Source organism: Ictalurus punctatus, chromosome 4, assembly GCF_001660625.3.
Source record: "Ictalurus punctatus breed USDA103 chromosome 4, Coco_2.0, whole genome shotgun sequence".
In the NCBI taxonomy this organism is placed as follows: domain Eukaryota; kingdom Metazoa; phylum Chordata; class Actinopteri; order Siluriformes; family Ictaluridae; genus Ictalurus; species Ictalurus punctatus.
This window is the reverse complement of record NC_071284.1, coordinates 26750821-26764271: the sequence shown is the minus strand read 5'-3', so window position 1 is coordinate 26764271 and position 13451 is coordinate 26750821. Positions and strand designations below refer to the sequence as shown.

Genomic DNA, 13451 nt, shown 5'->3' with positions numbered 1-13451 from the left:
ATGAGGTCACGGATACAAGCGCCGGAAATAAGCTTCCTTCACAGGGTGGCTGTGCTCAGCGTTTTAGAGATCAGATATTATGGGGGAGCTCAAAGTAGAGTCGCTGGTGCTCTGCATCGAAAGGAGCCAGTCGAGGTGGTTCGAGCATCTGGTTAGGATGCCTCCTGGGTGTTTCGGCCACATCCAATGGGGAAAAGACCCCGGGGCAGACCAAGGACTAGATTGAAAGATAATATCTCTTGTTTGGCCTGGGAGCATCTGGGTATCCCCGTGGAGGAGGTGGCTAAGGAGAGGGAGGTCTGAGGTCTGGGCATTCCTGCTTAGACTGCTGCCCCCATGACAAGGACCCGGATAAGCAGAAGAAAATTGATGTATTTATAGATGGATGGACTAAAATACCACCAAATAAGTGCACTTTAGCTGTGTACTTCCTAGTTGGCATCTTCATCTCTGCTCAAGACAGGAAAACGACACTCAATGTGGTGAGGGTGACGATGTGATAGGACCGAGGGCTCCTGGGGTCTGTCGTTTTTTAAGCCACATTTAGATCGAAGAAGCTTATACTCGGGTCAAGCTTTTGAAATGCACCAGGGATGAGAATGAAAGCAGGGACCCGGCATGATCAGTGGGAAACAGGTTGCCGTGACGACCCTGTTGTAAATAGTCTTGGTGGTGGTGGTGGAGTGGTGTTGGTGGGGGGTGTAATCCTATCGCTTTTTTTTTTTTTGTCAAAGGGATAGTGTTCAAATTATTTTAGATACCTACAAGCCCTAGAACTTTATACACTGTCCATAATGATTTATCAAGCGAGGCCGTAAAGACAAAGTTTACTGTGAGGGCAAGTGAGATTACAGAAGTGAAGCCAGTGCACAAACACACCCTGTACTATACATATCAAAAGATCCTCCTGTTAATTTCTCTAGTATTAACAGTGGCAATCGATCATGTGTCACCGATATTACATTCGGTTAGCGGCTTCTCGTGACTAGCGTTGCTACTTCCTCATCTGATTTTGGCTCTCACTCAATCAGAATAGCAGCGATGACTTACAGCTCGAAGTCCATTCGGTGCCACGACAACCCTGATCCCTATATTGTTATGATGTGAGAAGAGCTAAGGTTAAGTGCACTACGCCGGCTTTAATGTTGTGCGTTCTTTATATTTCCAGATTTCTTGAGTTAATACCGATGTCTGGTGAAAATTCCATGTGAATAACCTCATTGGAAATATATTTACTGAGAACAATGTTGACGCGTCCAATACTTATTTCCCCCGCTGTAGAGACATATTCGCTTGTTAAATCTATATCGTTTGCTTTACTGTTGGCTGTTCTGAGGAAAACATACATCACTCATCACAGTTAGCTGGCTAGCTTGTTGCTAACAAACGAAAAAACACGGAGGTTTCCATGTTCAAACCGCATTTTGAAATCGCAAAGCGCATAACTGCTTCCACGGTCAAAGTTCAGAGGAATAACTGGACATTTACATTTGTTCATTTAGCAGACGCTTTTATCCAAAGCGACTTACAGATGAGAAAATACAAGCAAAGACATTTCAACCTGCACTGATAGTGTTTGCCTCCGCACTTGTAAACTGTAGTTGTAAATTGTATTTTTTCTTCCTTCTGGACGGTTTAGATGTAGGCGTCACTGGAGTCCCACCTTTCAATCTGCCTGTAAAAGCATTTTTACAGATTTAATGGAATGACCTACTGATGCTGGTGTGATTAATGACGCTGTTGACGCCATCTTGGAAAATGCATCTTCGATGGAAATTTGTCACTGGCGTTCCTGTCACTGATACTAGACGATTAATTCATTAACTCCGGTGATTTGAAGTAATGGCACCACATTGAAGATCAAGAATACTGGTTACTCACACAAAAATAAATGTCATTACAGTCACAGTATGAGCACGTGATATCAAATGTGAACTTTTGCTGGTCAGAGTGTCACCAGATTTTCAGAATGACCCATTTAAGGATGTAAATGATCACTACGGATAACATAGCTAACTGTATGCTTTAATTCATCACATAAGCACAGGACATTTTTTTTGGATTTCTAGAACTCTTGCTATTTGAGAATGAGCTAATGTCTAAATCTGCCTGCTTGGCTTTGGACTCTACAGCCTATCATATGAAAACGACAGCGAGAGCGATAGACCGACAGAGATATGTATACTTGACAGTGTTATTATTGCTTGACTAGCCAGGAGTCCACACATGACTGCATCTGCAAGCATGTGAACTAAACAGGCTACGAAGCGCCGCAAATGAAGCCTGGATGAGCGACTAAGTGGAGTCGTGAGCGAAGGAGTGACGTCGGAAATAAGTATCTTCAACACGTCTTGTGGAACTGTACCTCAGGTTGGAGATGCTGATGTGGAACGAAGGCTGTTGCGTAACCATTTCAGCCAATAGGGCCACTGAGCATAAAAAAAAAAACAGCACGGAAAGACAAAAACAAGACCACTGCACAAAGCCCAAACATGAGGATGAAACGATATATGAAGTGGTAAGCCTACAACATGCCATGACAGCGTAATACCACGACAGCAAATGACTACATACACGGCCACTGTAAAAGCTTATCTATTATCGGATGGTTTCTCAGTTCTGTGCGCTTTATATCACATCGTGTAACAATAGAGCACCATGAATTAACGTTCAGTGCTTCACTTGGATATCCAATAAGTAATAAGCCACGATTAGGATCCTAAATTATGTAGCTTTATTCCCGAGGACAAAAAATGATGACGGGCGGTGAAGCTGAATCCCAATTACGGCGCTACAGATTTTCATTTCTGGTTCGAATCCCGCTTAATGGGGAAACAACAGGAGGTCAAGATATGACCGAACTGAGCCAGCTTTTCTAAACTGAACAGACTCTCTCGCTCTCTCTCGCGCTCTCTCTCGCGCTCTCTCTCGCGCTCTCTCTCGCGCTCTCTCTCGCGCTCTCTCTCGCGCTCTCTCTCGCGCTCTCTCAGAGACTACAGATTATTATTTATAGCAGACAGCAGTGAATCAAACCTCAAAGCAGGCTGAAGGTTTGGTCAGGAACATCACATAAAGGGGAAAAAAGGGACATGGGTCTAAGCTTGTCCGATATCGATTTTATCTTTAATCGTGATAAATGATTTAATCGTCCAGAACTAATAGCCCCCCCCCGAAAAAAGAAAGAACATAAAAACAAAGACAGGAAAACAAGCATTTCCATTTCACGTTTAAGGAGCGTAGGGGAACTGTGGAAATTGTAAACACTCATCTGGATGGAGGATTTTTAGGAGATTTTGCAGTAATCCTTTTACAAATTACCCATTTAAATGTCCACAAAGTGTTTAAACATGTCTGAGCGCTGACCGGCGCAGAAAAAGTTCAATAAAATGAAATAAAACGGCGTGTTTAATTACTTCCTAATTATCATTACTATTCACGTTATTTGTGAAGTGTTAGATTTGACACTTCGGTCAAATTTTGCATCTTTTTTGCCCCCTCGTTCAGCTGACTTTTGAAGTGCTGTTTTGTTTTCTCGGAGTTTTTCCAGTGGCGTCCCTAATAAATCAGCTCGTCATCTCACTCATATGCAGCTTGTCATGTGACAGAGAAATCGCCAAGTCCAAAGCACTCTGTCCCGAAGACTTTCCCATCGATTCGGTCTATAAATGTTGAATATACACCTCCAGAAAGTTAGAACTAGTCCTTTGTAAATCTGTTTATTATTAGCTTTAGTTCCCTGTATTAGCCAGGCTGTACAGGAGGTTTTTTGTGATTGTTGCAGACAGTGGTGGCTTGACAGTTAAGGCTCTGGGTTACTGATCGGAAGGTCGGGGGTTCAAGCCCCAGCGCTGGCAAGCTGCCACTGTTGGGCCCTTGAGCAAGGCCCTTAACCCTCTCTGCTCCATCATGGCTGACCCTGCGCTCTGACCCCAACCTCCTGACATGCTGGGATACTCGAAGAAAAGAATTTCACTGTGCTGTAATGTATACGTGATTAATAAACACTCGTAAAAAAAAAAATGCTTGAATTCGCTGCGTTTTTTTTTTTTTTTCAAAATTTGAGATGCAACTTGAAGAGGTTGTTTTTTTTTTTTTCCCAGAAAACTACTTGAATTGGCGAAACTGTTTTGCACGATCACTTTCGCAGTGATGTTTGTTGGGTAAATGAGACCTTTTAGCTGTACTCACGTTGGACGCACGCGAATGGAAGATGGCGTTGGCTGAATGCGCGTTGTGATGACGTCACATGACGCGTCTTGGCCCAAATCTGTAGAAAATCTGTGGTCATTTTTAGAAATTGCAAGCTCCTCCGAATACTGCAGAGTTTGCTTGATTTTGCGTTCATTTCTGCGATCGTGAAATCCTGGTGGGACTGTTTACATATAGTCCATTATCTTTAACTATATACTTGTCTAACATTAGCTAAATCAAACATTAATAATGTTTGAAATATTCAGCGTTTACCATGAGAGAAAGTACGAGCTCTTGCACCAGAGCATGTGAGATGGGGGGAAGGGGCGGGGCTTCCGGGTACAAATCATTCCAGATTAATATGCTGATTGGCTCATCTCCCGTTTCAAAAATCGCTTGCGCCTCTCACACGGTAACCATGGTGACAGCGTTGTTAATCGCAGCTAGTGTTCGGTCAACGCGACACAGACTACAGCGTTATCTTTTCAGGAAATTTGAACTAAGAACTTCTAATATTCTGCCATTATAATGAAGAAAAAAAATTGCAAGCCTGAGAAACAGTGGGAAAACCCAACACCGAACTGTTAGAGAGGTGTACAGAACCTGGTCATAAACACAGACAGGAAACCGCACTCACAGAGCACATAATCATGCACCTGATATCACATCAGCGCTTTAGGTCATTGGTCACTCCTCCCTCTAGGTTCCCCTCCTCCAGACAGCAGCGCATTTCGGACAGGGCCAAACACACATCTGGAGGGTGTGTGAGAGCAGACTGGGGTGTTTGGGATGACGCGTAGGGGTGTTTCGAGGAGCATATGGTAGAGTCTGTGCCCCAGGGAGATCCTCGTTACCAAACGCTGATACACTTGTCTGTCCCTGCCCCCATAACTGCACCTCTGAGCTCTCAAAGCAGATGAATAACACACAGCATACACCTCGACACACAGCACGAAACACACTCCTGATCAGAGAAAGACTCGCACTACAAAAACATGTGTGCGTTCCAATCTGTCAAAATTCAGGGGCCTTTTTTTTTTTTTTTAGCAAGATCATAATCAGACTCGAGTCTCGTTTGACTGCCTGTCAGTCTGTCTCATTCTGTGTCTTACAGTCTCTCTCCATTTTTCTCTTGGTCTCACTCATTCTGTCTGTCTCTCCCTCTCTCTGTCTGCCTCTCTCTCCTTCCCTCGGTGTTTGATGGTTTCTCTCCCTCTGTCTGTCTGTCTCTCTCTCTCTCTCTCTGTCTGTCTATCTGTCTCCAACTCCATCTGTCTGCCTCTCCCTCCCTCGGTCTCTCTCTCTCTGTCTGTCTGTCTGCCTGTTTGTCTCACTCTCTCCCTCTTTCTCTGTGTCTGATGGTTTCACTTCCTCCATCTCTCTCCCTGTCTCTACCTCCATCTGTCTCTTGTCTCTCACACTGTCTGTCTGTCAGTCCTTCCCTCTCTATCTCTGTTGGTCTCCCTTACTCACTGTCTGACAGGATCTCTCGCTTTCTCTGTCTCTGATGTGCTCGCTTCCTCCGTCTATTACTATGTTTTTCTCCTACTGTCGTTTTCATCCTCTATTAGTTTATCTTTTCCTCTGTCTGTCTGCATCTGACCATCTCTTTCACCTCATTCTGTTGGTCTGTTGACCTCTCCCACTGTCTGGGAGTCTCTCCCTCTGTCCCACTCTCCGACTGCCTGTATTTCCTTCCGTCAGAGCCTGTCAGCATCATCACTAGTAGCAGACTGTCTCCGGAGATCATGATCAAATCTGACAGTAGACTTCATCTGCAAGTTAGAGCTGATACACTACATGGCTAAAAGTTTGTGGACACCTGTCCATCACACCCATATCTGGTTCTTCCCCAAACTGCTGCCACAAAGCTGGAAGCACATAACAGTATAACGAAGAGGCGCAAACATGTTCCAGCATGGCAGTTTCTCTACGTACACAGCAAGCTCCATGAAGACATGATGTGTGAACGTTGGACTGGAACAACTCAAGTGACCTGCACAGCACCTTGACCTCAACCCCACTGAATAACAGTGAAAATATTTATAACAATTACTCTTTGCATCTACAGAGCCATTAAATTCAGATCCCCTGACTTGCTTCATCACTGATTCAGTGTTTGCTTTATGCTGGTCAGGGTTGCAGTAGGTGAGACACCCTGAACGAGACGGGAGACGTTTCAGGGCGACATACACACCCATTCACACGCTCGTTCACACCTAGGGGCAGTTTTGATTCACAAATCCACCTAGAAACCAAACACAGACACAGCAGGAACACGTGAAACGCCACACAGGCAGTATCCTGAGATCTTGCTGGAGAATTGTCGACAAAACCTAGGAGAAGTAAATAAACTCTCGTGACTCCAGGTGGTATTCAGACAACACAAAGAAAGTTGAATATTAAGGTGAAAATCATGACTACAGCGAGTACTTGATATTGATAGATCTGGTCACGAGCCTTTGCTTCGGTGAGATGATCTCGGTTTTCCGTCATGTCGTTAATGTGGATAAAAACGATTGCTGGAAGTGTAGATGGATAGACAGGAAGCTAGATATTTAATCGATCGAGTCGACTGCCTCGTTACGGGATCCGAACTGCAAAGTGCAAGGATGACGCGCAGTCCACAGACCTCGCCAAGCAGCAATAAAAATCAGAATAGTTTTTATTCTGCGAAAAAAAAAAAAAAAGTAGGCCGCTTAATAACACAATAATCCTGTATGTTGGACCACAGATGTGACGGCTAATCCCTGATGTCTGACCACATGGGAATGTGATATAATCCAGTGATTCCCAATCCTGTTAAATGAAATCCTAACAAACCTGTCTCGCCTCCTGAGTTCATTTCCACACCTTTCATTAGGGTAGAGATGGAAAGACAGTCAGATGCAGAGTTCAGAAGGATTACAGGAGCTGACACTGGTCTAGAAGGCTGATAGCTCCAGATTACACTCGATGACTGGGTAATGAGCTCATGAGTAGCAATCACAGCAATCACAAATCACCAGGAATCAGCAACACAGCCGAGAGAAAAACAAACACAATGAGTGTGTGCAGAATGAGACCCAATTTCCCAACGAATAAGCAGAAACAGGCTTAATGCAAACACACTGGTGATGCTATTATTAAATCATGATCGTGCCATGAATAACTTACCAACCTCATCAGCTAACAAAATTTCTAAAGCATGTGAAAATTTCAATTGTAGCTATTTCACTGGAGCGCTCTCAACCTCATGTGTCAGTATATTCTGCTCATTTCGTAAGAAAGCACGCACGCGCGCAGACACCAGAGCAGACAGGCTACTTTTAAACCCAAGGCGTGTGCGCTTCAGTGCGTTTTCTCTCTCTCCCTCTCTCTCACACTCTCTCACACACACTCACACACACACACAGCATAAAAGCAAGGTATTAAAATCTGTAGCCATGTTGCAGATTCTAGGCCACTCACCTCTAACAACGAAGCGAGAAAGCTTACGCGACAATAATATCCCTCCTTGTTCTTGTCCTCTCTCACACACACACTCGCACAGCGCCGCTCTGCCTCTTTCTCTCTCATTTACCCCAAACTTGCCCTGTGAGGCGGGCGCGCGCACAACCCTGCTGCTGCGTAGCAACGCCCCGCCCACACCGCTCGTCCCCGCTTCCATATTCGGGCCGACATGCTGTCGGGTTGCCAGATTATTATTATTATTATATTTTTTTTGTATTGTGAAGTCATCCATCTATCTTCTGTACCGCTTATCCTACAGGTCGCGGGGAACCTGGAGCCTATCCCAGGGAGCATGGGGACAAGGCGGGGTGCACCCTGGACAGTGTGCCAGTCCATCGCAGGGCACAATCACACACATGTTCACACATCCCTTCATACACTGTGGACACTTTGGACATGCCAATCAGCCTACCATGCATGTCTTTGGACTGGAGGAGGAAACCGGAGGACCCAGAGGAAGCATGCAAACTCCATACAGCAGTGTTTATATATATATATATATATATATATATATATATATATATATATATATATATATATATATATATATATATATATATTTGTTCCATATAAATCTCTCTAGCATATCGGACACAATATCTATGTTCCATTCTGTACAGCATAATTTAAAATCATGTCAGAGTAATTTGTAAATCTGGCAACCATCGTTTGGTCGTTCGGCACGCGCTACACAAGGGGGGGCGGGACTTTTATAGAATATTCATGATGCTTCACAAATTTTCAACTCAGAAATTTATTTTTAAAAAATAAAAAATAAAAAAAAATTTAAAAAGAGAGAATTTTTTTTTCAACTATGAAATTTAGAAATCCTGAAATTATTTCTTCTTAGTATTAACGAGCTTAATACTTCATAAGGGATTGTTTTTTATTTGCTCGATAGCCTAATGTGTTTATTATTCATCTCTGTCAAGCTGTTAGTTGTTAATTGTCCAATCTTTTTTCAAAATAAGAATTTAAACCATTATATATTCATATTACACAATATTATTTGCTTTTTATGGCACATAAAAGTCGAATAATCTGATACTCTTGTGTTGTGGCACCATTTAGATCAGTACATTTGTCTAGCCTTGAAATAACTTATTTATCTTAATATGCTAATGAACTAAACTAAACTAAAATATATTTTGCATTACATTGTTTTGCTAATGAGGAAATATAATATATAATTCCCTTCAGGACACAGCATACTAAGCATATATGCTAGAAGGAACGTGTTCTGTCAGACTGCCACACCTTCTCATTGATTGGAAATGACATTAGACAGAAACACAGCGACACCTACAGGGTCAAGGCAGTATTGTAGAAAACCTGAAGTGCGGTTCATTATTACAGTTACACATGAAATTCGCAGCTAACTTCCTTCAAATCTGTAACTGCAGAAAATACATCTCCCTACAATAGCTCTGGTACTTTTGTTTTGAATATGAAGCCTTATAATGTTTAAAATTACTTAAGCAGAATTTTCTAAACAGGAAACCCTTGGTGGTGATGAGATTCAAGTAGATGACTATTTACTTAACCACTGAATTTTCTATCAATAATGTTAGATATCCCACCATGCATTGCATTTTCTGGTATTTTATTGTAAGCCAATGCACTGCCTAATTGTTCACAGTGCAATCACAGTGCAATCCCATCTGGGGATTAATAAAGTATTATCTAATCTTAATCCTGTAAAAATAATAAAACAGTATTTTGCATATAATATACATTTGCAGGGATTTTCTTTACAGTGGGGATTTATTCCTTGGCTGATTAGTCAAGGTCAAAATTTTTGTTGCTAAGCCCTTACTCTGGAACTGCTTGATAGAAATAACATGACTTATATTCATGTAAGATTGTTATAAGATAGAAGATCCTAAAATCTCGAGGAAGGAAAAATTATATATGCAATGGCTATTTTTTTTACAAGGTTATAAAATGGTCTTAACCAATATATTACACATATTTATGATGTGTATATTCATATGATGTACTACTTTAACAAAATAAGCATAAAGTTATTCAAATAATGTACAGTGTCCTCCACTAATATTGGCACCCTTGGTAAATATGAGCAAAGAAGGCTGTGAAAAATTGTCTTTATTGTTTAACCTTTTGATCTTTTGTTAAAAAAAAAATTAATAATAATAATCTGCTTTCATGGATATCAAACACAACACAGGTTTATCAAAAAATATACATTTGTTAAATATAGGTGTGCAACAATTATTGGCACCCTTTTAGTCAATACTTCGTTCTATCTCCCTTTGAAAAGATAACAGCTCTGAGTCTTCTATAATGCCTGATGAGGTTGGAGAATCCATGGCAAAGGGATCTGAGACCGTTCCTCCATACAGAATCTCTCCAGATACTTCAAATTTCGAGGTCCAATTAATTTGTTGGACTCTCCTCTTCAGTTCATCCCACAGGTTTTCTATGGGGTTCAAGTCAGGGGACTGGGATGGCCATGGCAGGACCTTGATTTTGTGGTCAATAAACCATTTTTGTGTTGATTTTGATGGATGTTTTGGATCATTGTCCTGCTGGAAGATCCAACCACGGCCCATTTGAAGCTTTCTGGCAGAGGCAGTCAGGTTTTCATTTAATATCTGTTGATATTTGATAGAGTCCATGATGTCATGTATCCGAACAAAATGTCCAGGTCCTCTGGCAGAAAAACAGACCCAAAACATTAAAGAGCCACCACCATATTTAACCATGGGGATGAGGTACTTTTCCATATGACTACCTCTCTGTGTGCACCAAAACCACCTCTGGTGTTTATTGCCAAAAAGCTCCATTTTGGTTTCATCTGACCATAGAACCCGATCCCATTTGAAGTTCCAGTAGTGTCTGACAAACTGAAGATGCTTGAGTTTGTTTTTGGATGAGAGTCCTTGGTCTTACCCATTGTTATGAATGAATAAGGAAATTTGGTCTATGTGTTACCTCATATTTTCAGTGGGGGAAATGAGTACTGAACGTGTCAACATTTTTTTTCTGTAAATATATTTCCAATGAAGTTATTCACATGAAATTTTCACCAAACATCAGTATTAACTCAAGAAATCAGGGAATATAAAGAATTTACATTAATGTCCATAAATAAAGTTATGTGTAATACAGGTTAATGACACTGGGAAAAAAGTATTGAACAGGCTAAGAAAAAGCAGTTCTCCAAGGCAAGGTAAGGCAAGGAACCAACGGAAATCCGCAAGTAATTATACCCCCTATCTGTGCAAATTAATATCAGCTGGTTAGTAAATTGATGGTCTATAAAAAGGCTTTTCGTTACCAAGGTGTCACACAAGAAACATCTCATGATGGGTAAAAGCAAAGAGCTCTCCCAAGACCTTCGGAACCTTATTGTTGTGAAACATATTGATGGAATCGGAGATAGATGTATTTCAAAACTTGTGGATCTTCCAGTAAGCACCACCGTTATCTGCAAGCCGAAGCAACATCACTCCGTCATCAACCGGCCATGCGCAGGAGCTCCTCGCAAGATTTATGACCAGGGAGTCAAAAGAATAGTCAGAAGAGTAGCCCAAGAGCCAAGGACCACTCAGAAAGAGCTCCAGAAACACTTGGAGGCAGCAGGTCCCATCGTCACAGAGAAAACAATAGGCAATGCACTCCACTGCTCACGCTCACCCCGTAAGACTCCATTACTAAAGAAAAGGCATGTCGAAGCTCATTTAAGTTTGCTACAACTCATTTGGACAAGCCTATCAAATACTGGGAGAGTGTAGTCTGGTCAGACAAGAGCAAAATTGAACTTTTTGGCTGTGATGGTGTGGGGCTGTTTTTTATCGTATTTACAGTATTATTGTACTGGCAGACTTCGTATAATTGAAGGAACGGTGAATGGAGCCCTTTACCGGGAGATTCTTGAGACGTGGGTGGACGTTCCAGCAGGATAACGATCGAAAGCATACAGCAAAGGAAACTCTCAGTTGGTTTCAGAAAAAAAAATCAAGGCGTTAGAATGGCGAAGGCAATCACCTGACTTGAATCCAATTGAACAAGATTTAAAGACAATATGTTTAGAAGAATGAACCAAAATCACACCTGAATACTGTGTTCAATTAATTTCTTCATACAGGAAGAAGGAATTTATTTCCCCCACTATATATATATATATATAGATATATATATATATATATATATATATATATATATATATATATATATATATATATATATATAAACAGTGCATATACAATATATTATATATTATGTTAATAAATTGTATGTGAACATATATATTTAAAAAAATAGCTCAGATATTCTAGACAGCCATGATTTTTATTTTATGATATAATACAGTATCTATAAGAGTGAATAAATAAGGGGGTCCTGATCAAACAGCGTGTCACTCTTAGCTCCGTGACATCACATGCCACTGTAGCCGGGCTTTTGGCTGTTCGTGTTTAAATCTTTGGAATGTTTGTGTTTAAATCTTTGAAATGCTTACTTTTAAAGACCTCTGGGATTATTCAGCTCTGCATCGTCAGTGATGAACTTCACGGGAGAAGAGGCAATGGAGCTCTAGGAGGAAGAGCCTCAGCCCGGACGGAGCGGACTGTACGAGCCCTGGTGCGGTGAGTTTCCGAGTTTTCTAGTTTTCAGTTAAACAAGTGTTTAAATGCCGCGTTATTACAATAAAGGGTCACATTCACACTAAACAGGCGGAAACGCAATCAGAAATATTATTAACAGCGTTAAGAGGGTTTTTGGTAAAAGTGATGTGTTCGTTATTGTTCGGATAATCGTTTTACAGCCGTGATAATTATCCTAAAGTTAGCGGGTTTGTTAGAAAAGTTGGATAAAGTGAAATAGTTAGCTGAGGAGGACCTGTAGCTAAGATAACTAGCTGTTAGCATTAGCACATAACACTGCAGACAGTTGTAAGAGTGTTAAAAACATACAAACACACTTAAAATGTTATTAAATGTGTTAAAGTACAAGCAGTAAACTACAGGGAAACGAACAGGAAATAGAAAACAGTGTTAATGTGTTTAGAAATAAGGTGGGCAGAAATGAACCATTCAGCTAAGGCTTTAAGAAGCATAATAATTAGCCTAATGTTAGCGGGCTTGTTTTGTGTTCGCTATCTTGTAAGAAAAAAATCCGATATTTTTCTTAAAGTTTACTAAAAGTCAAATAATTACGTTGAGGAGGATCATTAGCGAAGCTAAGATTAGCTAGCCGGCTAGTTAGCATATGGCGAATGTTGCTAAATAATCGTTTTACAGTGTTGAGGGGTTTTGTGTGATTTTTATCGGGCTGTAAAGAGTAAATAAAGACTCGGAAAAGTAATAACCGTGTTAAAACAGGTGTAAATACTCAAAATAACATGAAATGTGTCCTAGCTAATTAAGAAAACTGTGTTAAAGTGGGCGAGCATTAAATTATAAATATTGTTACAATGGGCGAAAGAGTTCAAACATTTAGCAAAACATTTCTAGAAATGTTCAGAGTGTAATAATTACGTTTAAAACCGGCTTTATGGTCGGTGGGTGGGGTGGGGTAATCTGTTTTAAAAACACACAAGCTAGTGGTGAAAACTAAGGAAATATTTATTCTTTGTACAGAATTGTTTTTCACATCTTTATGTATATCTAACAAAAGCAAACACACAGATTAAATTTCCTAATTGTTCTTGTTTCTAATATATTTTTGAGAACGAAACGCATCGGTCAAGTTTTTATAAGCTGAGAGAGAGAGAGAGAGAGAGAGAGAGAGAGAGAGAGACAGAA

General features: G+C 40.9%; 1 protein-coding gene across 1 annotated transcript in view; it reads right to left on the bottom strand.

The window, feature by feature from the left end:
- The window catches only part of pak1 (p21 protein (Cdc42/Rac)-activated kinase 1), a 69841-nt gene extending 62042 nt beyond the window's left edge, over positions 1-7799 (bottom strand). The window contains exon 1 of the mRNA XM_017466689.3: positions 7642-7799. The gene's annotated coding sequence lies outside the window, so the exon portion shown is untranslated. The remainder of the gene's footprint in view (positions 1-7641) is intronic.
- Positions 7800-13451: the final 5652 nt, after the last annotated feature.